We start from the raw sequence: 25,792 nt of genomic DNA, 5'->3' as shown, positions 1-25,792 counted from the left end.
CTAATGTTCTAAGGGGAAGGAGATTGCAGACTAAGGGCTCTATTCAGGATCAGAATTCAGGACAGGTGTCTGTGCGAAATCGGTACGAGTCACTCCAGGTAGAACAACAGAGGGAAGATGAGGGACAGGGAACTGTTGCTGAGATGTGTGGAAGTAGGAGGAAGGGAAAAGGTAGGAAAGGAAAATGTAGAGTAGAGGATAGGAAAAGACAGGTGGAACATGGTCATGGGAAGGAGAAAAGGGAGGAGGAAGTAGTTTCTGCAGCTATCAGGAAAGATAGGGCTGACCAGGAGGGGAGGGGATCAAGTGAGGTGGGTAGGGTTGAGGCTCTGGTCATGGGGGATTCCATCGTTAGACACGTGGGGAAAGTGTGTGGAGGAAAGGGTACCAGGGTAGAGTGTTATCCAGGAATTAGGTTGAGGCAGATGTTGAGGAAAGTAGAAGAGAGGGAGGAGGGGAAGGAGAAGGTGGTAGTGTTTCACGTTGGTACCAACAACGTAAGGCAAGCTGATATAAGTACCAACATAGTTGGAGATGTGTGGGATCTGGTAAATGCAGCACGGGTGAAGTTTAAGAAAGCGGAGATTGTTATTAGTGGAATACTGTATAGAAGGGATACTGGCTGGAGCGTGATTGGGAATTTAAATGAGACTATGGAGTGGGAATGTGGGAAACTGGGAGTGAAATTTCTAGATCCTAATTGGTGGGTAGGAGATAGGGATCTGCGCTCAGATGGCCTTCATTTAAACCGCAATGGTACGTATAAGTTAGGAAATTTGTTTGGGAGGGTAATAGGGAGGTACATTCAGGGAAACGGGATAGCCTAGGGAGCGGTGATAAGGGAACAGGGAACTGGAAATAGAGTAGGGATGACATAAAATTGTTAGTGTTGAACTGTAGAAGTATTGTAAGGAAAGGAATAGAATTAAGTAATTTAATAGATATATATTCACCAGATATTGTAACAGGAGTTGAATCATGGCTGAGAAATGATCTAATGGATGCAGAAATTTTTTCACGGCACTGGAGTGTGTATCGTAGAGATAGGATAGGGAGGGTGGGAGGGGGACTATTCATTCTGGTGAAAGAAGAATTTGTAAGCTACGAAAAAGTTAAAGATGAGACACATGAAATTCTAGGTGTATGGCTCATTTCTAAAAATAATAGGCAACTTGATATATTTGGAGTGTACAGATCGGGAAAGGGTAGCACTGACGCGGATTCGGAATTATTTGATAGGATACTCAGCTATGTGGGAAACGACATGGAAAGAAATGTGATTGTAGCGGGAGATCTGAATTTGCCAGATGTCAATTGGGAAGGAAATGCGAACGACAGGAAGCATGACCAACAAATGGCAAATAAGTTAATATGGGAGGGACAGCTGATTCAGAAAGGTGGCACCAACCAGAGGGAAAAATATCCTGGATGTGGTGCTGATAAAACCAGATGAGCTCTATAGGAAAACTGAAGTAATAGATGGTATTAGTGATCATGAAGCTGTTTTTGTGGTAGTTAAAAATAAATGTGATAGAAAGGAAGGTCTTAAAAGTAGGACTGTTAGGCAGTACTATATGGCTGATAAAGCAGGCATGGGGCAGTTTCTAAAAAGTAACTATGATCGGTGGAAAACGGTAAATAAAAATGTAAACAGACTCTGGGGTGGGTTTAAAGAAATTGCTGAGAAATGCGAAAACAGGTTTGTACCATTAAGGGTGGTAAGGAACGGTAAAGACCCACCTTATTATAATAGAGAAGTAAAGAGACTAAGAAGGAGGTACAGACTGGAAAGAAATAGAGTTAGAAATGGCTGTGGAAGTAAGGAGAAATTGAAGGAACTTACTAGAAAATTGAATCTAGCAAAGAAGGCAGCTAAGGATAACATGATGGCAAGCATTATTGGCAGTCATACGAATTTTAGTGAAAAATGGAAGGGTATGTATAGGTATTTTAAGGCAGAAACAGGTTCCAAGAAGGACATTCCAGGAATAATTAATGAACAAGGGGAGTGTATATGTGATGATCTTCAAAAGGCAGAAGTATTCAGTCAGCAGTATGTAAAGAGTGTTGGTTACAAGGATGATGTCGAGATAGAGGAGGAGACTAAGGCCAAAGAAGTAATAAAATTTACGTATGATAACAATGACATTTACAATAGGATACAAAACTTGAAAACTAGAAAAGCGGCTGGATTTGATCAGATTTCTGGGGATATACTAAAGACAATGGGTTGCGATATAGTACCATATCTGAAGTACTTATTTGATTATTGTTTGGTCGGAGGAGCTATACCAGATGAATGGAGAGTTGCCATATTAGCCCCTGTGTATAAAGGAAAGGGTGATAGACTTAAAGCTGAAAATTACAGGCCAGTAAGTTTGACATGCATTGTATGTAAGCTTTAGGAAGGCATTCCTTCTGATTATATTAGACATGTTTGTGAAATTAATAACTGGTTCGATAGAAGTCAATTCGGTTTTAGGAAGGGTTATTCCACTGAAGCTCAACTTGTAGGATTCCAGCAAGATATAGCATATATCTTGGATTCTGGAGGTCAAATGGACTGTATCGCGATTGACCTGTCTAAAGCATTTGATAGGGTGGATCATGGGAGACTACTGGCAAAAATGAGTGCAATTGGACTAGACAAAAGAGTGACTGAATGGGTTGCTGTATTTCAAGAAAATAGATCTCAGAGGATTAGAGTAGGCAAAGCTTTATCTGACCCTCTAATAATTAAGAGGGGAATTCCTCAAGGCAGTATTATTGGACCTTTATGTTTTCTTATATATATAAATGATATGAGTAAAGGAGTGGAATCGGAGGTAAGGCTTTTTGCGGATGATGTTATTCTCTATAGAGTGATGAATAAATTACAAGATTGTGAGCAACTGCAACGTGACCTCGAAAATGTTGTGAGATGGACAGCAGGCAATGGTATGTTGATAAATGGGGTTAAAAGTCTGGTTGTGAGTTTCACAAATAGGAAAAGTCCTCTCAGTTTTAATTACTGCGTTGATGGGGTGAAAGTTCCTTTTGGGGATCATTGTAAGTATCTAGGTGTTAATATAAGGAAAGATCTTCATTGGGGTAATCACATAAATGAGATTGTAAATAAAGGGTACAGATCTCTGCACATGGTTATGAGGGTGTTTAGGGTTTGTAGTAAGGATGTAAAGGAGAGTGCATATAAGTCTCTGGTAAGACCCCAACTAGAGTATGGTTCCAGTGTATGGGACCCTCACCAGGATTACCTGATTCAAGAACTGGAAAAATCCAAAGAAAAGCAGCTCGATTCGTTCTGGGTGATTTCCGAGAAAAGAGTAGCGTTACAAAAATGTTGCAATGTTTGGGTTGGGAAGAATTGAGAGGAAGAAGAAGAGCTGCTCGACTAAGTGGTATGTTCCGAGCTGTCAGCGGAGAGATGGCGTGGAATGACATTAGTAGACGAATAAGTTTGAATGGCGTTTATAAAAGTAGGAAAGATCACAATATGAAGATAAAGTTGAAATTCAAGAGGACAAACTCCGGCAAATATTCATTTATAGGAAGGGGAATTAGGGATTGGAATAACTTACCAAGGGAGATGTTCAATTGGTCATCGTCCCACCAGATAGTAGGGACATCTGAATATTAAAGTCTAAACTCCTTCCAATACACAGTTCAGGGTTCACATTATAGATAACCTTCTAAAAGGCGCTCAGTTTAAATGTACGGAGCAGGTGTACGGGATGATGGGGTCCTGGACATCACAATGAACACATTACTCATCCAGCAATCATTCCAAGTAAGATTTCACGAATTTCTCCTTCTTTGTAATGCCAGAAACATCTGGACACGAGGTGTCAACTTTTACCGAAGAGGCAAAATGTCGGTATTCTCGGTTCCATTATCAAGAATGCACTTCGACATGCTTGGAACTATTCCTGAACATCGTCGTTAATGAACTATCGTTATGTTTTAACATACATAAGAATCACATATACGTTATATAATCGAAATAATGTTCGAGTGTACGTCATTGGAAATGTATTTTATACACATATTGTACGAGGAACTGTTCCAGCCCGGTACATTATTTTTATACTTGCCGGAATATGTGGAAAAGGGATGGCAATAATATGTGTTCCTATGCCCGACATCTTGTGCGAGCGCGATACGAAGTTCCTCGTGGCGAGCTAGACACGTCACGAGCAATGAACCTGCGGGTGACGTCACCACCACATGTTGTACGTCTTTCTCTCGAATGTACTGGAAGGAAATTTTCTAACTCAAACCACTATGCTAACCACTACACTCCAAGCCGCTCGATTAGTACCTAAACCTGTGTCAATTTTATTTTATGATCACGATTTGACTTCATTTATATAAAATATCTCTTGTGGGGCCTTGTAATCCCAATACGTAGGGTTATTTAAAATACCACCCCTCTTATAAAACATGTAAGATTGGCGAACTATCACGCCCCACAGTCCATGGTGTCTACCTGCGTTCACGAGAATGGAGGTCTGTCCTGGTGGAGTGTGGGCTGATACCAGGGGTCAGGACATTTTCGAGCTGTCACATACTTTTGTGCTTCCAGCCTCGTTGGCCCAGTCAGAGTTTGATCTCCTCTTTCTTTGGGCAGTCGTATAGATCAGAATTAGGAAGTAACTGAGCACTCACAGCCCGTTTGAAACATCAGTACCGGTATTTCAAATTCCTTCGTGTTCTGCAGCACTGGCAGCTACGGGGTCTCAATCTACAACCTGCTTGGCCAACAGAAGCACGTAGCTCGGTTAGTTCTTCATTTCTTCACATAGGATATTAAGCTGGCCAAAGCAAACGAAGCTGACTTCCCTAGAGGAACCTTGGTTTCCACCCGTTAACTACAGCTTCCTGTTTTCCTCAAGAACTCTATAGGGAAGATTCGTTAAAAATTATGTCAGGTTAAGTCATCTGCAGAATCATTGTGCTGTCAGATATCAAGAAAGGCTCTTTTCTCCTGGGTTTATTAATTAAAATGAAAGAGTATTTTGTAATAATGTAAGATGTTGCCACAGAACCTCCGACTCACTGGATCTACAGATGATCTGGAAGTACATATAAATACCCAATACCTTAAAGATGCCATTCGTGATAGAAACATTTCCTTCTGACTTTCCACACTCCTAAAATGGAAATACGAAATCTAATTAATGAAGAACGTCTTTTCCAAGCACAACTAAATCGAGAGAGGCTTTTCCCTCTTGTGAAAGGAGCAGTAATGCTTGGAAGACAAAACGTACCTCTGCGTGGCCCCATTCATGCAAACTGTCCTGCAACTTCCAACGAAGGAAATTTCAGAGATACGCATGTGAAAATAGTTTTTCAAAATCATCTAGAGGCTACATCCTCAGGACAGGCTACATATCTGAGTAAGTTCACCCAGAATGAAATCATAAACTCCGGTAAGAAAGAAATTACTTATGTGATTGTCAGAAGATAATCTCCATCTGTGACTTGTTCAATTTTTTTATGAAAACAGTGATTGTTCGAAGAAGACCCACTTCGTTATGCACACTTTGGTGAAGAACCCAGCATCAAGGAAGACTCCATTACCTTCAGAGATGCCTCCACGGACATGCTCAAAGCTGATCTTCAACAAGCAGATGATGTATTTTAAGAAGAAGGTGATGACGTTCAGACAGATGAGCCCAATTTGGCACAATGGGGTGAAACGCTGGCAACCAGGAATGAGTCAGCTGGAAAATGTATAATATCCAATAACGGACCAACTATATTGGTATTAGAAAGAGATATGTTTAAATAGCAATCCTCTGGACCAAATTATACTGAGAACAATTCATCAATTGAATTTGCCTCCTTCGCAGTGTGTAGGTTGTGGAAAGGATGGGTGCGGAGTAATGTTTGATGAACGAGAGGCAGTGCGAGTAATTCAGAAAAGTGGCAACTAATACGATTATGACACCTTGCTATAGCCACAAAATATTCTAGAGCGACCCTCATCGAAAAACTATGGGTGTGTTAAAAGAGGTGATTTCGTTTCTCATCTATGTGAAACAAGATGGAGTGAACGATCAGGACGAATAGAAATGCATAGTGTGACGACTTCTGTTGGTTGATATGTTCATACACTACGCGGCGCTGGTGTAGATAGATAGTGATCAGCTGTCTCTGAACATGTGATTCTAAATGAGATCTGATGTGACTTAATTCGGAATTTATCGTTTAAATAAATTATTTAAAACCGTGTGTTAATTATTGCGATGTTTCAGGACTGTGTATTCTGTTTACTGAGCGATGACTGTGTTTATGTGCGATCTGTGTTTCGTTCAAATTAAGATATAGTGTTCCTTGTTTTGAAAGTAATAAGTGAAAAATACGTATGAAGTATTTTGCCTTTATTAATGATTTAATAACATTACTTCTGAAATTGGTTCGTCGGTGTCTTAACGAATATCTCAAACGTGTATGTCTCTATACAGCTAAGTAATCTTTCATTAATTGACTCCGAAATCAAACCCAGTTGAAATTATCAATTATAACCATAAAAACCCATGTTCAACTGTTAGTGTCCATGCTACATAATATAAACATATTATAACTCTGCAGGCACGCACATGATTGTTACGTACCGGTATGGCATACACATTTAATTCCTAAGTAACTACTTAAAAATATATTAACATGTTTCACTTAATAAATCTTGCCAGCACTTCAGCCCATCAGTCAGTTAACTGAACATCTTTGACATTTTCCGGGTATGTTTTGAGGTCGTACGAGCTTGCATTTCTTTCCTTACTTCTTGTATTCGGAAATAAATTCGGCATTGTATTGTAATGGAAAATTAATTTTGGTACCAAGTCCTGAGCAGTGTTCAGTACAGCACCCACGTCCATGAGAAACAGTAATTGGAGGTAAACTATCCAGGCATTCTTGAAATATTTCTCCCCACAATGCTTCTTGAACACTAACATTTCTCACAACTTCCTCTACATGAGAAAACATAAATAATTAATTCGATGTATAAATGGGATAGTTGGGTGATTTATTATATTCTGGCAGACTTGTTCGGTCTAAAACCGGACAGCCTTTTGCCTCCTCTGTATTAAATAAAATGGCGTATGGCTTTTAGTGCCGGGAGTGTCCAAAGACAAGTTGGCTCGCCAGATGCAGGTAGTTTGATTTGACTCCCGTAGGCGACCTGCCCGTCGTGGTGGTTGTGGTGGTGGTAATGATGATGAAAGACGACGCATACACCCAGCTCGTGCCAGCGAAATTAACCACTTCTGGTGAATTACCTGCAGGGAATCGAACCCGGGACCCCTGTAACCAAAGGCCAGCACGCTAACCATTTAGCCATGGAGCCGGACTCCTCTGTATTATTGTGCAGAGTAACAATACATGCTGTAAAATCTGCCACTTTGCTTGCATGTTTAACAATACTCGCACAGAAGTGATGAATAACATTCATTTTTGAATTGCTGAAAGGAACTACTTCCCAACTTGATAATAGTGGCTCATCAAATGTAAGTTTGCTGTAGTTTTTTCCTGAGCTGTATTTATCATTTTGGCATTCTCTTTGACACCAGCTTTTGCCATGGCTCTAATCTGATTGAAAAATGATGTTAAGGGTACTATCACTTGAAGGCAGATCTTGATGTGGGATAGCCTTCAATCACTTTGAGAAAAGAGTGGGATCTTTTTTGTGTGAAGAAAATGCTGATTTTCATTCGAATGTTTATCGTAACCCGACTTGCAACTCGGGACGTAGCAAGTTGTATGCAAATTCACATGCGTTAGTAAATTGATGCACATGCCAAAGTATACGTCCTACTTCTCAAATGCTTAATCTTTTTCACTTTTCAGTTCACGAAAAGTTAACACCAGATATTTTGAACGTATAAAACTACCGAAAAAAGACCACAAACTGTTCACACACTTCCACATTAAGCCAACAAAAAGCGCACGTACTTGGACTTTTATCGACGGCAGCGCTCTAGGTGGCGGAGAGATGTACACCGTGTCTGTTAACATGTGATTCAGAGGGAGTCGTCACACTATTCATTTCTATTCTTTCTGGAACGACATGGTGGAGTTCTTTCCCGACATGGTCTTAGCTTTGAACATGAATGCTGAACGGAAAAATGAAATACCCGCTGGGAAAGCATCTATATTAGCGACATTTCCGCTAAGTGTTATACTTCATAAAGAAACACTTGATTTATCCAGGGCATCTCAGTTGGTCACGAATCTTCCACGAACACTGGATAAACGAAAATCAGACAGTCGACAAGTCGACACTGCTTTCACGATCTTTACGCCATTCATTTCTTGGTTCATTCTTAGTTCATTAATATTTCTCTGGTTTATGTTTTATCTTGTTAAAATTAGTTATCCAGTTTTGTGATCTAGATTAGTTATTTCTATGTACTTTTAAAGTAAATTATGTAACGTACATATTTAGCTTCTGTTTTGCGGAGTCCATTTTGTTTGTGCATTGTGTCAGCTTCTTGATCCCATCACCACGGGTTCAAAAACTGGCAGTGGTAGTCGATTTTTGAAGGATCTCCACCGAATGTTTTACGATTTCGGCATGTTAAAAAGATCGTTGTTGTCAGCGATTGACCACCAATCCAGTCTGTCAGAGGTGGCCTAGATGGCTCCACCTGGTAGGTGAGGCCATGAATTATTCTTCTAAATTTCCCATCGGGGCTAATACCCCTACGGTTTGCAAATAAAGTATATTGATTGGTTTACGTTCACGTATCTAGGCCTTCAAAGTGTAACGTTAATTATTTTTTGCGATTGCCCTGACTTCTACCAAATGTTTACATCCACCAGAATTCAATGTCGAAGTCCCCTTCCCCCTGGATCCGCCACGGGTTCTAAATATTTATTTATTTATTTATTTATTTATTTATTTATTTATTTATTTATTTATTTATTTATTTATTTATTTATTTATCGTATGGCTTTTTGTGCCAGGAGTGTCCGAGGACATGTTCGACTCGCCCGGGATGATGTAGGGGGAGGATAGGCACGTGGCCTTCTCCTATCAAATAACACCTAACCTTTATGTCGCCATCATATGCCCATAGGAGCACTGCGGAGTGGTTAGTACACCATCACCTTTCCTACCCTGCCGCAAGGTCTGTCTAGGGAGGTCTGATCACGCTACCACAATCCTTTGCGCTGGCGGCCATATTGGGTCTTAAATATCGTTGTTATGTGGGCGTGCCCGATGTAATGATGTGAGTTATTACTTGTATTTTGAAGGAAAGTGGGATACTTTGCCGCACCAAATTGTCAAAATAAGATAAGTGACTGAATTAGAGTGTTTCGCTTCCCGAGAGATAAGCAAAGGAGAGATCAGTGGGTACAAAACGGTAGGCGTGACAAATGGCAACCTACAGATAATTCCGTCTTGTGCGATGTTAGTGAAGTTATACATTCGTATTATTCCTGAATAATAATAATATGTTTATATGAACGATGTTTTATATGAATAGGTCTTATTATGTATTTTCTTCTAGCATCATTTTGAAGAATCGCAATTTGAACTAAACAGGGCAAATGGACGGAAACTATTCAAGTGGAATCCCATACCACCAATTTTCAACGTCCCCAATCCACCCAAGTCTTTGACATATAATAAGAAACCTCCCAAAGAAAGAAAATAATTGTCTTTCAAAACAAGCAAGAAAAGTAATAGGAAATGTGTGATAGTATCAATCAATCAATACTGATCTGCATTTAGGGCAGTCGCCCAGGTGGCAGATTCCCTATCTGTTGTTCTCCTAGCCTTTTCTTAAATGAGCGCAAGGAAGTTGGAAAATTATTGAACATCTCCCTTGGTTATTCCAATCCCTAACTGCCCTTCCTATAAACGAATGTTTGCCCCAATTTGTCCTCTTGAATTCCAACTTTATCTTCATATTGTGATCTTTCCTACTTTTAAAGACACCACTCAAACTTATTCGTCTACTGATGTCCTCCCACGCCATCTCACCTCTGACAGTCGGATCATACCATTTAATCGAGCAGCTCGTCTCATTTCTCACAAATCTTCCCAGCCCAAAATTTGCAACATTTTTGTAACGCTACTCTTTTGTCGGAAATCACCCAGAACAAATCGAGCTGCTTTTCTTTGGATTTTCTTCCAGTTCTTGAATCAAGTAATCCTGCTGAGGGTCCCATACACTGGAACCATACTCTAGCTGGGGTCTTACCAGAGACGTATATGCCCTCTCCTTTACATTCTTACTACAACCCCTAAATACCCTTATAACCATGTGCAGAGATCTGTACCCTTTATTAACAATCATATTTATGTGATTACCCCAATGAAGGTCTTTTCTTATATTAACACGTAGGTACTTACAATGATCTCCAAAAGGAACGTTTATCCCATCAACGCAGTAATGAAACTGAGAGGACTTTTCCTATTTGTGAAACTCCCAACCTGACTTTTAGGCTGATGACACACGGAGCGGTTTTTGCCGAGTCGGCAGCCGAGTCGGCCGCTGCCTGTGATTGATACACAGAGCGGTTTTTGCCGACTGTGACGAAACCACTGCCTGCTCGATCTGCATCTAAAGCGGCTGCTTATAAGCAGTCATCGGGTGCGTATCGAGCAGGCAGTGGACAAAACACACGAGCGAGTGCGACGTTAGGTGAGGAAGCTAGCGTAGCAGAGATGGATCTTCATGAGGAACGTGCAGTACTTTTGTCACTAATTTACTTACGGTGGCGGCGGAGAAGGAAACATCGGAGAATATGGATTCATCCAATAGTTGCAGATAGAACTTCAAAAGGCCTATTTTACACCTTATTTAATCAAGCACGGCAGGATTAAGAAAAACTTTACAACTTCGTTCGTATGTCTAGTGAATGTTTCGACGAACTGTTGAACATCTTAAATGAAAAGTTGAGAAAGCAAGACACTCCTATGAGGAGCGGTATTCCACCTGAAGAAAAACTGGTGATAACTCTCAGGTAAGTATAGCATATTATTATTAGAATACATATGTTCAATTGTTTAGAAAACAAGCACAATCACTTCACATGAAAAATTAAAGAACTGCAACATTTAAAAGAGACTGATATCTGAGTCTTCTCCATCTGGACTGAAACTGGACACACATGTAGAAAGGGAATTTTCCGGAGACGGAGCTGCTGCTATTGTGCGTGAACAACATGGGGACTGTTTTGACTGCTATTTTCGTATTGTTGTTTCTCGTGTTGTGTAGGAACCGAGGAATCCAAAGAATAAAAGTGTTGATGTTGACGAAAACTTGGATGTTGTGGTGATTGAACCAGAACATTCTGTGCTATTATTTCTTGCCGTGGGTGCTGCATTTGCGCGTTTACTTGAAGATACTGCTGTCGCTGTTGATTTTGTGGAAGGTCATCAAGCTTTTCATGTGCATATTTCATAATGCATTGCATTATGTACACTCTGGCTTTCATATTTAAAGCCCTGGGTAAAGCTTTCAGGGTGGGAAGGAGTGATTATAAGAAATGACGATTATCATCATCTTCAGCTTTTTCTATTCTCTCCCTGCTTTCTCGATTTTTCTCCAGAGCTTGGAAAATCTTGGCCTCCACTGGATGTAGTTTCCTCGTTTTCTCTAATTGTGGACGTCGTGAAGGAACTGTTTCAATAGGAGTTTCAGCTTCAGTGGAAGGTTCAGAATTGCTATCTCCTACTTCCAGATGTAAGGAACTGGTAGTTTTGCTTGGTAATACCGTATCCTGAAAGACAGTTGTTCCGCATACATGTATGCCATTTTCTTCCCAGCTCCACTACCAGATTTCCCTTTTCTTGCTTGCATTTCTCTGGTAAATCTGTCTCGCACGTTTTTTCACTTCTTGTGAAGTATTTCACCTAAAAGAAAATAATAAAACAATTGTGTTACTTTAAACGGAATTATTCAGGAGAAATTCATATATCATTAATTGGTGTGTTTCGAATAGTTTCAGGTATCTGGCAACGGGATGCTCTCTGATGGACTTGCACTACACATTCCGAGTGGGAAGATCAACAGCAATATGGACATGTGTAGCCAATCATGCATTACCTACAGAAAAATGGCTAGAAATAGCTGACGGATTTGAAAAGTGTGCTAACTTTCCTCATTGTATAGGTGCAATTGATGGAAAGCATGTGAGAATTGTACAACCTGCAAATAGTGGTTCTATGTATTATAGCTATAAGAACTACTTCTCAGTTGTGTTATTTGCCATGTGTGATGCTAACTATTTATTTACATACGGAGACGTAGGATCATATGGAAAGTCAAGTGATTCTGGAATATTCAAAAACTCAAAACTCTTTGTACAGCTGTCTGATGGTTCGTTGGGAATTCCTCCACCAACGCCAATTGCAGATTCATCTTCACATTATCCGTATGTGATAGTTGGTGATGAGGCCTTCCCATTGTCAACAAACTTACTTAGACCGTATGGTGGCAGGCATCTAACTGATACGAAGAAAATATTCAATTACAGACTGTCTAGAGTCAGGCGCCATATAGAATGTTCCTTTGGTATTTTAGCGAATAAGTGGAGAATATTTCACAGACCACTGAATGTAGATATTGATTTTGCTGAAGTTATAATTAAGGCTGCTTGTGTACTACATAATTTTGTAAGACAAAAGGATGGAAAACCTGAAGACACTTTCCCACAATGTAATATGCAGAACTTAAAGTTCGACAGAATAAGCAGAGGAAATCCGAGAGCTGTAAATGTTAGAGATAAGTTCACTCAGTATTTTTCAGAAATTGCTCCATTTGAATGGCAGAATGTGAAAATTTAAAGTTATTTTTGTATTTTATTCGTGACTACGAAATCGAACAGAATCTTGTACTTAAGCCACAAACTTACCTAAGGTCTTCTTTTCTTCTACAGGCGTGTCATGTCCCGTAAACTGATTCACAATCTCTTCCCAAGAGATTTTCTTTTGTGTTTTGCCCATGTAATCACTATGAGTCATATCCCATATTGTTGGCCGGGCATGGAACTCACTGATTAATTTTTCTATGTCAATCCTAATATCCATGATCCTGTCAAGAAGAGATAGAACAACGTAGAAGAATGTTCGTATATCCCTTTGGCATTGTATGTGAACAAGAATAATACAATAACATTATATAAAAATAAATTATTGTTCTTATTCTTATTCCAAAAGTCTACTTACTCTTTTTGTCCTTTTACGTGTATATTATTGAATTTCCAAGATACTTCATGAAATCTAATACAGGAATACCTACTAATGATGCAATCGCCACGTAAATTCAGCCACGCCCGACTGGATCCCTAGCTACAGCGACGCATCAAGTCGGACGTGATTCAGCTGAATGTATTAAATCTATGGCGCTATAGCGCGCACAAAGTCTTCAAAACGCTCGCTGCACCGCCAGCTAAACGACAGACCGAGTCGGAAAATCTGCCGCCTGTCGGCGAGCACTGCTGTGTCAGTTTCATCCCATCTAATACAATACAAACATGCGCCGACTCGGCTGCCGACTCGGCAAAAACCGCTCCGTGTGTCATCAGCCTTAACCCAGTTTATCATCATACCATTGTCCACCGTCCATCTCACAACACTATCGAGGTGACCCTGCAGCCGCTCACAATCTTGTAACTTATTTTTTACTCTGTACAGAATAACATCATCTGCAAACAGCCTTATCTCTGATTCCACTTTTTTACACATATGATTTATATATATAAGAAAACATAAATGTCCAATAATACTGCCTTGAGGAATTCCCCTCTTAATTATTACAGGGTCAGATAAAGCTTCGCCTACTCTAATTCTCTGAGATCTGTTTTCTAGAAATATAGCCACCCATACAGTCACTCTTTTTTTCTAGTCCAATTGCACTCATTTTTGCCAGTAGTCTTCCATGATCTACCCTATCAAATGCCTTAGATAGGTCAATCGCAATACAGTCCATTTGGCCTCCTGAATCCAAAATCTCTGCTATATCTTGCTGAAATCCTACAAGCTGAACTTCAGTCGAATAACCTTTCCTAAACCCATACTGCCTTCTGCCAAACCAGTTATTAATTTTGCAAACATGTCTAATATAATCAGAAAGAATGCTTTCCCAAACCTTACATACAATGCATGTCAAACTGACTGGCCTGTAATTTTCAGCTTTATGTTTATCGCCCTTTCTTTTATACACAGGGGCTACTATAGCAACTCTCCATTCATTTGGAATAGCTCCTTCAACCAAACAATAAACAAATAAGTATTTCAGATATGGTACGATATCCCAACCCATTGCCTTTAGTATATACCCAGAAATCTTATCAATTCCAGCTGCTTTTCTAGTTTTCAAATTTTGTATCTTACTGTAAATGTCATTGTTATCTTAGGTAAATTTTAATACTTCTTTAGTGTTATTCACATCCCCTATCTGGACATTACCCTTTTAACCAACAATCTTTTACATATTGCTGACTGAATACTTCTGCCTTTTGAAGATCCTCGCATACACACTTCCCTTGTTCATTAATGATTCCTGGAATGTCCTTCTTTCAACCTATTTCTGCCTTAAAGTACCTATACATACTCTTCCATTTTTCACTAAAATTTGTATGACCACCAATTATGCTTGCCATCATGTTATCCTTAGCTGACTTCTTTGCTAGATTCAATTTCCTAGTAAGTCCCTTCAATTTCTCCTTACTTCCATAACCACTTCTAACTCTATTTCTAACCAGTCTGCAACTCCTTCGTAGTCTCTTTACTTCTCTGTTATAATATAGTGGATCCTACCATTCCTTACCACCCTTAAAAGAACAAACTTATATTCACATTCCACAACAATTGCATTAAACCCATCTCACAACGTTTTCGAGGTCACGCTGCAGTTGCTCACAATCTTGTAATTTATTCATCACTCTATAGAGAATAACATCATCCGCAAAAAGCCTTACCTCAGATTCCACTCCTTTACTCATATCATTTATATATATAAGAAAACATAGAGGTCCGATAATACTGCCTTGAGGAATTCCCCTCTTAATTATTACAGGGTCAGATAAAGCTTCACCTACTTTAATTCTCTGAGATCTATTTTCTAGAAATACAGCAACCCATTCAGTCACTCGTTTGTCTAGTCCAATTGCACTCATTTTTCCAGTAGTCTCCCATTATCCACCCTATCAAATGCTTTAAACAGGTCAATCGCGATACAGTCCATTTGACCTCCAGAATCCAGGATATCTGCTATATCTTGCTGGAATCCTACAAGTTGAGCTTCAGTCGAATAACCTTTCGTAAAACCGAATTACCTTCTATCGAACCAGTTATTAATTTCACAAACATGTCTAATATAGTCAGAAAGAAAGCCTTCCCAAAGCTTACATACAATGCACGTCAAACTTACTGGCCTGTAATTTTCAGCTTTATGTCTATCACCCTTTCCTTTATACACAGGGGCAACTATAGCAACTCTCCATTCATCTGGTATAGCTCCTCCACCAAACAATAATCAAATAAGTACTTCAGATATGGTACTATATCGCAACCCATTGTCTTTAGTATATCCCCAGAAATCTGATCTCAATTCCAGCCGCTTTTCTAGTTTTTAGCTTTTGTATCTTATTGTAAACGTCATTGTTATCATATGTAAATGTTAATACTTCCTTGGCCTGAGTCTCCTCCTCTATCTGGACATTATCCTTGTAACCAACAATCTTTACATATTGCTCACTGAATACTTCTGCCTTTTGAAGATCCTCACATACACACTCCTCTTGTTCATTAATTATTCCTGGAATGTCCTTCTTGGAACCTGTTTCTGCCTTAAAATACCTATACATACCCTTCCATTTTTCACTAAAATTTGTATGACTGCCAATTATGATTGCCATCATGTTATCCTTAGCTGCCTTCTTTGCTAGATTCAATTTTTAGTAGGTTCCTTCAATTTCTCCTTATATTCCCAGCCATTTCTAACTCTATTTCTTTTCATTCTGCACCTCATTCTTAGTCTTATTTCTCTATTATAATAAGGTGGGTCTTTACCATTCCTTACCTCCCTTAAAGGTACAAACCTGTTTTCGCATTCCTCAACAATTTCTTTAAACCCATCCCAGAGTCTGTTTAAATTTTTATTTACCGTTTTCCACCGATCATAGTTACTTTTTAGAAACTGCCTCATGCCTGCTTTATCAGCCATATGGTACCGCCTAATAGTCCTACTTTTAAGACCTTCCTTTTCTATCACGTTTATTTTTAACTACGACAAAAACAGCTTCATGATCACTAATACCATCTATTACTTCAGTTTCCCTGGTTTTATCAGCACCACATCCAGGATATTTTCCCCCCTGGTTGGTTCCATCACTTTCTGAATCAGCTGTCCTTCCCATATTAGCTTATTTGCCATTTGTTGGTCATGCTTCCTGTCGTTCGAATTTCCTTCCCAATTGACATATGGCAAATTCAGATCTCCCGCTACAATCACATTTCTTTCCATGTCGTTTCCCACATAGCCGACTATCCTATCAAATAATTCTGTATCCGCATCATTGCTATCCTTTCCAGGTCTGTACACTCCAAATATATCAAGTTGCCTATTATCTTTAGAAATTAGACTTACACCTAGAATTTCATGTGCCTCATCTTTAACATTTTCGTAGCTTACAAATCCTTCTTTCACCAGAATGAATACCCCCCTCCCACTATTCCTATCATATCTCTACGATACACCCTTCAGTGCTGTAGGAAAATTTCTACATCCATTATACCATTTCTTAGCCATGATTCAACTCCTATTACAATATCTGGTAAATATATGTCTATTAAATTACTTAATTCTATTCCTTTCTTTACAATAATTCTACAGTTCAACACTAACAATTTTATGCCTTCCCTACTTGATTTCCAGTTCCCTGTTCCCTTATCACTGCTCCCTAGGCAACGCCGTTTCCCTGAATGTACCTCCCTATTATCCTTACAAACAAATTTCGTAAATTATACGTATCGCTACGGTTTAAGTGAAGGCCATCTGAGCGCAGATCCCTATCTCCTACTCACCCATTAGGATCTAGAAATTTCACTCCCAGTCTCCCACATACCCACTCCATAGTATCATTGAAATCCCCAATCACCCTCCAGTCAGTATCCCTCCTACACAGTATTCCACTAATAACAATCTCCGCTTTTTTAAACTTCACCCGTGCTGCATTTACCAGATCCCACACATCTCCAACTATGTTTGTACTTATATCACCTTGCCTTACGTTGTTTTTACCAACGTGAAACACTACCACCTTCTCCTTCCCCTCCTCCCCCTCTTCTACTTTCCTCAACATCTGCCTCAACCTAATTCCTGGATAACATTCTACCCTGGTTCCCTTTCCTCCACACACTTTCCCCACTTGTCTAACGATGGAATCCCCCATGACCAGAGCCTCAACCCTACCCACCTCATTGGATCCCCTCCCGTCCTGGTCAGCCCTATCTTCCCTGATAGCTGCAGAAGCTACTTCCTCCCTCCTTTCCTCCTTCCCATGACCCTGTTCCAGCTGTCTTTTCCTATCCTCTAGTCTACATTTCCATTTCCTACCTTTTCCCTTCCTCCTACTTCCACACATCTCAGCAACAGTTCCCTGTCCCTCATCTTCCCTCTGTTGTTCTACCTGGAGTGACTCGTACCGATTTCGCACAGACACCTGTCCTGAATTCTGATCCTGAATAGAGCCCTTAGCCTGCAATCTCCTTCCCCTTAGAACATTAGACCACCTGTCTTCTACAACTCGCGCCTTTCCTTCCCGTCCCTCTTGTACACCTACTGTAACCTGTACGTTGTTTGAGGGAGTCCTATCTTCCTTCCTGTCTTCTGTGAGAATCCTAATTATGTCCCTCAAACTCTCCAACTCCTCCCTCATGCCCCTCAATGCCTCGCCACACCCACAGTTCGTACACTCGCGCTCCTTAGCCATTCTGTACGGAAAAATGAAAATAAAATAACTTATTTGCAAAAAATAAATGAACGGAAGGATATGTTGTCTGGGATAGTACTCAAAGATCACACAACAATGAGGTAATTAGTATACGACTACACAACAATACTACTTAGTCGTACTCTTATTTTTTATCCTACAACCCCTAACAGGATAAAAACTGCTGTTAATTACTGAATATCGAAAGTAATAGCCTACACAAGAACTACACAATTCCAAACTGCAATTAAGCCTATTCTAATTACAACAACAGTATTTTAGTAAGATTTTCTACGAATACATCTACTACACCTGTACTACACAAATATTTTACAATAATAAAATAAGCACATTAAATTCTAATAGGATATTACTCGTATACTACTGTACAGTACACTACAGTAATTTTATACTACTTTCAGACGTATCCTAATTACGATACCGGTACCGTATGTCATTACTAAGCACAAAAAGAAATGAAATTTGCGAGAACTACTGTACTCAAAGATTACCAACGAAGCTAAATGCTTAGACAAATTATTATTAGTACTACGCTCTAATAGATGCACACGTAAGATAACACACGAATACAGCAGGCAAGATACGGCACTATCTAAATGTACTGTATCTATACTACAATGTATCTACACTACAATTTTCAGCTGAAGTGTGGTTATATGAACTTTTACCGCTGATGGATTAGTATTATTTTCCCTACTACACGGGACGGAGAATTAATTGATGATTATTAAAATTTCTTTTTCATGTGTCCGGCTCCATGGCTAAATGGTTAACGTGCTGGCCTTTGGTCACAGGGGTCCTGGGTTCGATTCTCGGCAGGGTCAGGAATTTTAACCATAATTCGTTAATTCGCTTTCACGGGGAATGAGTGTGTGTTTCGTGTTCATCATAATTTCATCTTACTCACGACACGCAGGTCGCCTACGGGAGTCAAATCAAAAGACCTGCACCTGGCGAACTTGTCCTCGGACGCTCCCGGCACTAAAAGCCATATGCCATTTCATTCCATTCCTTTTCATGTAACCTACAGACAGTATCTTTCTAACCCTACATGCAATGTAGAAATGTTTCACAGATATTTGAAATGCTTGTTCCTGTTCATTTACCAATTACAATCGCAACAAACAATAGGCCTATCATTTCAGACCAACAATTTGTGTCCAGCTTGCCATTATTACAATTGTTAATAGCAGTCTTATGAGGTACTGTAGTTATTATTTACACCTATATTTCATTCATCTTAAATGCTCTCTAGAGTGAATTCAATGGCTGGACAAATACTTACAGACATCACTCGCTTCCCTCGCACTAACCAACTACTGTAATTTTGTGTACCGTAGCCTAACATAATATCACCGAACTCGATAGCTGCAGTCGCTTAAGTGCGGCCAGTATCCAGTATTCGGGAGATAGTGGGTTCGAACCCCACTGTCGGCAGCCCTGAAGATGGTTTTCCATGGTTTCCCCATTTTCACACCAGGCAAATGCTGGGTTTGTACCTTAATTAAGGCCACGGTCGCTTCCTTCCCACTCCTAGCCCTTTCCTGTCCCATCGTCGCTATAAGATCTATCTGTGTAGGTTCGACGTAAAGCAACTTGCAAAAAAACAGAACATAATATCTAATGTAATCCCTAAAATAACCTAACCTAGGTTAACTCAATTTAATAGTGACTGAATTTCTATTTCTTATGGAATTGTGTCTATCAATGGCTTTAATTTTCTTAACTATTATTATTATTATTATTATTATTATTATTATTATTATTATTATTATTATTAGGCCTATAGGCATGAATGTTAGGACTCAGCTAAGAGCCCCGTGGTTGCCAACCCACGCTCCCTAGTTAGGAGCTCCTGACGCCCCTTTCAGCCACCTCTTATGACAGGCAGGGGATACCGTGAGTGTTATTCTATTACCCCCACCCACAGGGGAAACCTATTCTGGGTTGTGACCACAAGGCCCCTAGCTGAGTCTTGACATTGCTTTCACTTACTTGTGTCTCACCTATTCTATCCCATCCGAACTCCCATGGTCACCACTTGTTCTTCTCCGACCGCGACGGCATTAGCGCATTCGAGACCTAGGAAAATTTTCATTCCCACGCACATTGTGGCCTTCATCTTTCTTTTGCCAATACCTCCATTTTTCGAAGTGTTGGACCCCTTGCATTTGTTTTCTTCTGATTAGTGTTTATAGGGGGTGGTTGCCTACTAGTACTTCCTCTTAAAGCAATAATCACCACCACCACTTTGTACTATATAGCTGCATGGGTTATCAATAAACTAGTTAAGAGTAACTAAGAACATCACTCTTGTTGCGTATGTGCAGAGTATTTTTGCCTTAGAAAAATGAAAATCCACAGCCTGTTTCCAGTCATTCGACCGGGTCAGGAATGAAATGAATGAAGCTCCATCCAGCGGCAAGGATATGAATTGTGCAGACTGCCGAAGCCTGTCGAACTCCTCTGGGGCAATTATTAATGAATGACAGATGAAATGAAATGATATTGGTGAGTATTGCTAGAATGAACTATGTCAGGGAAAACCGGAGTACCCGGAGAAAAACCTGTCCCGCCTCCACTTTGTCCAGCACAAATCTCACATGGAGTGACCGGGATTTCAACCGCGGAACCCATCGGTGAGAGGCCGGCGCGCTGCCGCCTGAGCCACGGAGGCTCAATTTCTTTTTGCCTTAGAACCCAAAGAAATACCACACGAATGGATAACAACTGTTACCATGCATAATTTAATGCACACAGCTCAAGAGGCATTCAGTGTTTGTCAACATACTGAGGTAACCTTTTGGAAAAGCAATATCGGCAATTTATTTTTTAATAAAGAAAACGTTGAAGGTAATTTATTACAACTGTCTTTTAGAGCTTTAAGTACAGTAATTCCAGTTCAGTATTTCATGTACCGGTAATCACAATATGACACAGGTACTGTACAGATTTCTATGTTTCTGTCAATAACATTACGTATTTAACAGATGATATTAATAAGAAACACAGTAAGACCAAGTTGTACGGAAGTGAAAGAGTAGGGCATAAGCTCTTCTTTGATTCTTGTTTCAAAAAAAAATCAGGCTCTGTTAATTATCTTCCTATTCAAATAGCTGTGAATGTATCAAGATTTCAAGATGGCGTCAGCGAAGGATGTAAGTGAAGATAGCTCCCAGTTCTCTTGCAAAATAATCGGGAATAAGTGTGGTGTAAATAAGAAGCGACAGAAGAATGGTATTCAGTGTGAAAAGTGTTTAATTAGGTACCATTTTGAGTGTATATGTAGTGCCGCTTTCGCTAAAAGTGAAGATACTTGGATCTGTGTGAGCTGTGGCGAGAGCAATTTGAATAGCGGTAACAAACCTAGGCATACTACTGATCAATCACAATCAATCAATCAATACTGATCTGCATTTAGGGCAGTCGCCCAGGTGGCAGATTCCCTATCTGTTGCTTTCCTAGCCTTTTCCGAAATGATTTCAAAGAAATTGGAAGTTTATTGAACATCTCCCTTGGTAAGTTATTCCAATCCATAACTCCCCTTCCTATAAATGATTATTTGCCCCAGTTTGTCCTCTTGAATTCCAACTTTATCTTCATATTGTGATCTTTCCTACTTTTATAAACGCCATTCAAACCTATTCGTCTACTAATGTCATTCCACGCCATCTCTCCGCTGACAGCTCGGAACATACCACTTAGTCGAGCAGCTCTTCTTCTTTCTCTCAATTCTTCCCAACCCAAACATTGCAACATTTTTGTAACGTCTTTTGTCGGAAATCACCCAGAACAAATCGAGCTGCTTTTCTTTGGATTTTTTCCAGTTCTTGAATGAGGTAATCCTGGTGAGGGTCCCATACACTGGAACCATACTCTAGTTGGGGTCTTACCAGAGACTTATATGCACTCTCCTTTACATCCTTACCACAAACCCTAAACATCCTCACAACCATGTGCAGAGATCGGTACCCTTTATTTACAATCCCATTTATGTGATTACCTCAGTGAAGATCTTTCCTTATATTAACACCTAGATACTTACAATGATCCCCAAAAGGAACTTTCACCCCATCAACGCAATAATTAAAACTGAGAGGACTTTTCCTATTTGTGAAACTCACAACCTGACTTTTAGCCCCGTTTATCAACATACCATTGCCTGCTGTCCATCTCACAACATTTTCGAGGTCACGTTGCAGTTGCTCACAATCTTGTAACTTATTTATCACTCTATAGAGAATAACATCATCCGCAAAAAGCCTTACCTCAGATTCCACTCCTTTACTCATATCATTTATATATATAAGAAAACATAGAGGTCCGATAATACTGCCTTGAGGAATTCCCCTCTTAATTATTACAGGGTCAGATAAAGCTTCACCTACTTTAATTCTCTGAGATCTATTTTCTAGAAATACAGCAACCCATTCAGTCACTCGTTTGTCTAGTCCAATTGCACTCATTTTTCCAGTAGTCTCCCATTATCCACCCTATCAAATGCTTTAAACAGGTCAATCGCGATACAGTCCATTTGACCTCCAGAATCCAGGATATCTGCTATATCTTGCTGGAAATCTACAAGTTGAGCTTCAGTCGAATAACCTTTCGTAAAATCGAATTACCTTCTATCGAACCAGTTATTAATTTCACAAACATGTCTAATATAATCAGAAAGAAAGCCTTCCCAAAGCTTACATACAATGCATGTCAAACTTACTGGCCTCTAATTTTCAGCTTTATGTCTATCACCCTTTCCTTTATACACAGGGGCAACTATAGCAACTCTCCATTCATCTGGTATAGCTCCTTCGACCAAACAATAATCAAATAAGTACTTCAGATATGGTACTATATTCCAACCCATTGTCCTTAGTATATCCCCAGAAATCTGATCAATTCCAGCCGCTTCTCTAGTTTTCAACTTTTGTATCTTATTGTAAATGTCATTGTTATCATATGTAAATTTTATTACTTCTTTGGCCTTAGTCTCTTCCTCTATCTCGACATTATCCTTGTAACCAACAATCTTTACATACTGCTGACTGAATACTTCTGCCTTTTGAAGATCCTCACATACACACTCCCCTTGTTCATTAATTATTCCTGGAATGTCCTTGCAAACAGTTTCTGCCTTAAAATACCTATACATACCCTTCCATTTTTCACTAATATTTGTGTGACTGCCAATTATGCTTGCCATCATATTATCCTTAGCTGCCTTCTTTGCTAGGTTCAATTTTCTAGTAAGTTCCTTCAATTTCTCCTTACTTCTGCAGCCATTTCTAACTCTATTTCTTTCCAGTCTGCACCTCCTTCTTAGTCTCTTTATTTCTCTATTATAATAAGGTGGGTCTTTACCATTCCTTACCACCCTTAAAGGTACAAACCTGTTTTCGCATTCCTCAACAATTTCTTTAAACCCATCCCAGTCTGTTTAAATTTTTATTTACCGTTTTCCACCGATCATAGTTACTTTTTAGAAACTGCCTCATACCTGCTTTATCAGCCATATGGTACTGCCTAACAGTCCTACTGTTAAGACCTTCCTTTCTATCGCAATTATTTTTAATGTACCCCCTATTACCCTTCCAAACAAATTTCCTAACTTATACGTACCACTGCGGTTTAAATGGAGGCCATCCGAGCGCAGATCCCTATCTCCTACCCACCCATTAGGATCTAGAAATTTCACTCCCAGTTTCCCACATACCCACTCCATAGTCTCATTTAAATCTCCATTCACCCTCCAGTCAGTATCCCTCCTACACAGTATTCCACTAATAACAATCTCTGCCTTCTTAAACTTCACCCGTGCTGCATTTACCAGATCCCACACATCTCCAACTATGTTGGTACTTATATCACCTTGCCTTACGTTGTTGGTACCAACGTGAAACACTACCACCTTCTCCTTCCCCTCCTCCCTCTCTTCTACTTTCCTCAACATCTGCCTCAACCTAATTCCTGGATATCATTCTACCCTGGTTCTCTTTCCTCCACACACTTTCCCCACGTGTCTAACGATGGAATCCCCCATGACCACAGCCTCAACCCTACCCACCTCATTTGATCCCCTCCCCTCCTGGTCAGCCCTATCTTTGCTGATAGCTGCAGAAGCTACTTCCTCCTCCCTTTTCTCCTTCCCATGACCCTGTTCCACCTGTCTTTTCTTATCCTCTAGTCTACATTTCCCTTTCCTACCTTTTCCCTTCCTCCTACTTCCATGCATCTCAGCAACAGTTCCCTGACCCTCATCTTCCCTCTGTTGTTCTACCTGGAGTGACTCGTACCGATTTCGCACAGACACCTGTCCTGAATTCTGATCCTGAATAGAGCCCTTGGCCTGCAATCTCCTTCCCCTTAGAACATTAGACCACCTGTCTTCTACAACTCGCGCCTTTCCTTCCCCTCCCTCTTGTACACCTACTGTAACCTGTACATTGTTTGAGAGAGTCCTATCGTCTGTGAGAATCGTAATTATCTCCCTCAAACTTTCCAACTCCTCCCTCATACCCCTCAATGCCTCACCACACCCACAATAAGTACACTCGCGCTCCTTAGCCATTCTTTACGAAGGGATATATTGTCTGGGATAGTACACAACAATAAGGTAATTAATATACGACTACACTACAATACTACTTAGTCGTGCTCTATTCTTTTATCATACAACCCCTAACAGGATAAAAACTGCTGTTAATTACTGAATATCGAAAGTAATAGTCTACACAAGAACTACACAATTCCAAACTGCAATTAATCCTATCCTAATTACAACAGTGTTTTAGTAAGAGTTTCTACGGATACCTCTACTACACCAGTACTACACAAATATTTTACAATAATAAAATAAGCACACTCAATTCTAATAGGATATTACTCGTATACTACTGTACAGTACACTACAGTAATTTTTAAACTACTTTCAGACGTATCCTAATTACGATACCGGTACCGTACCGTATGTCACTACTAAGCACAACAGAAATGAAATTTGTAAGAACTACTGTACTCAAAGATTACCAACGAAGCTAAATGCTTAGAAAAATTATTATTAGTATTAGGGTCTAATAGATACACACGAAAGATAACACACGAATATAGCAGGCAAGATACGGCACTATCTAAATGTACCGTACTGTATCTATACTACAATGTATCTACACAACACTATACTGCGTTTGGTTAAATGCTTAAGTATCAAAAGGATTGCCGTACACGAAGAAAAACACGAATATAATTGGCAAGATACTTTCTAATATATTGTACCTTATCTTCACTACAATTCTACTGAAATGTGGTTATGTGATTATTACAGCTGGTGGATTACTATTATTTTCCCTACTCCACGGGAGAGAAAAAAAAAGTGTCCTTAATTAGGCCTACTGAAAAATACGAGGTTGTCTACAATAATTTCTCAAATATTTCTGTCAAAACTACTACTACTACTACTACTACTCCAGGGACTTGAACTGCAATTACTGGGATATATGAACTTTATTATTATTAGCTAACCGCTCATAAATACTGAAAGATCGAGGGAGTGAAATATAAATTACAGATACTAACTACCTACTCAGAAGTACAAAAATAATGGAATACAAGGTCAGCTGATTTTTATTTATATGTACTTGACTACACTACACTCTTTGTTCAAGACTGTAGCCAACAATGCAATATTTGAATATGAGGAGCGACAATAATCATTAACAATACGACTGTTAACTATTACCGTGTAATCTCTTTAACTTCTTTTTAAATGGAAGTTTACAGGCGTATCGTGTTTTTTAATGTAGTAAATTATTATCTTCGC

The 25,792-nt window shown here is 39.6% G+C and overlaps 1 protein-coding gene and 1 pseudogene across 1 annotated transcript in view; one reads left to right on the top strand and one right to left on the bottom strand.

The window, feature by feature from the left end:
• LOC137501031 (uncharacterized) overlaps nucleotides 1-25,792 on the top strand; it is a 198,609-nt gene that overhangs the window by 53,475 nt on the left and 119,342 nt on the right. The gene's annotated exons all lie outside the window — the stretch shown is intronic.
• Nucleotides 11,164-13,048, bottom strand: LOC136874625 (uncharacterized; annotated as a pseudogene).

This window comes from Anabrus simplex, chromosome 5 (assembly GCF_040414725.1).
Source record: "Anabrus simplex isolate iqAnaSimp1 chromosome 5, ASM4041472v1, whole genome shotgun sequence".
NCBI lineage: Eukaryota > Metazoa > Arthropoda > Insecta > Orthoptera > Tettigoniidae > Anabrus > Anabrus simplex.
The sequence above is the reverse complement of the archived record's forward strand: the minus strand, read 5'-3'. Positions and strand labels throughout refer to the sequence as shown.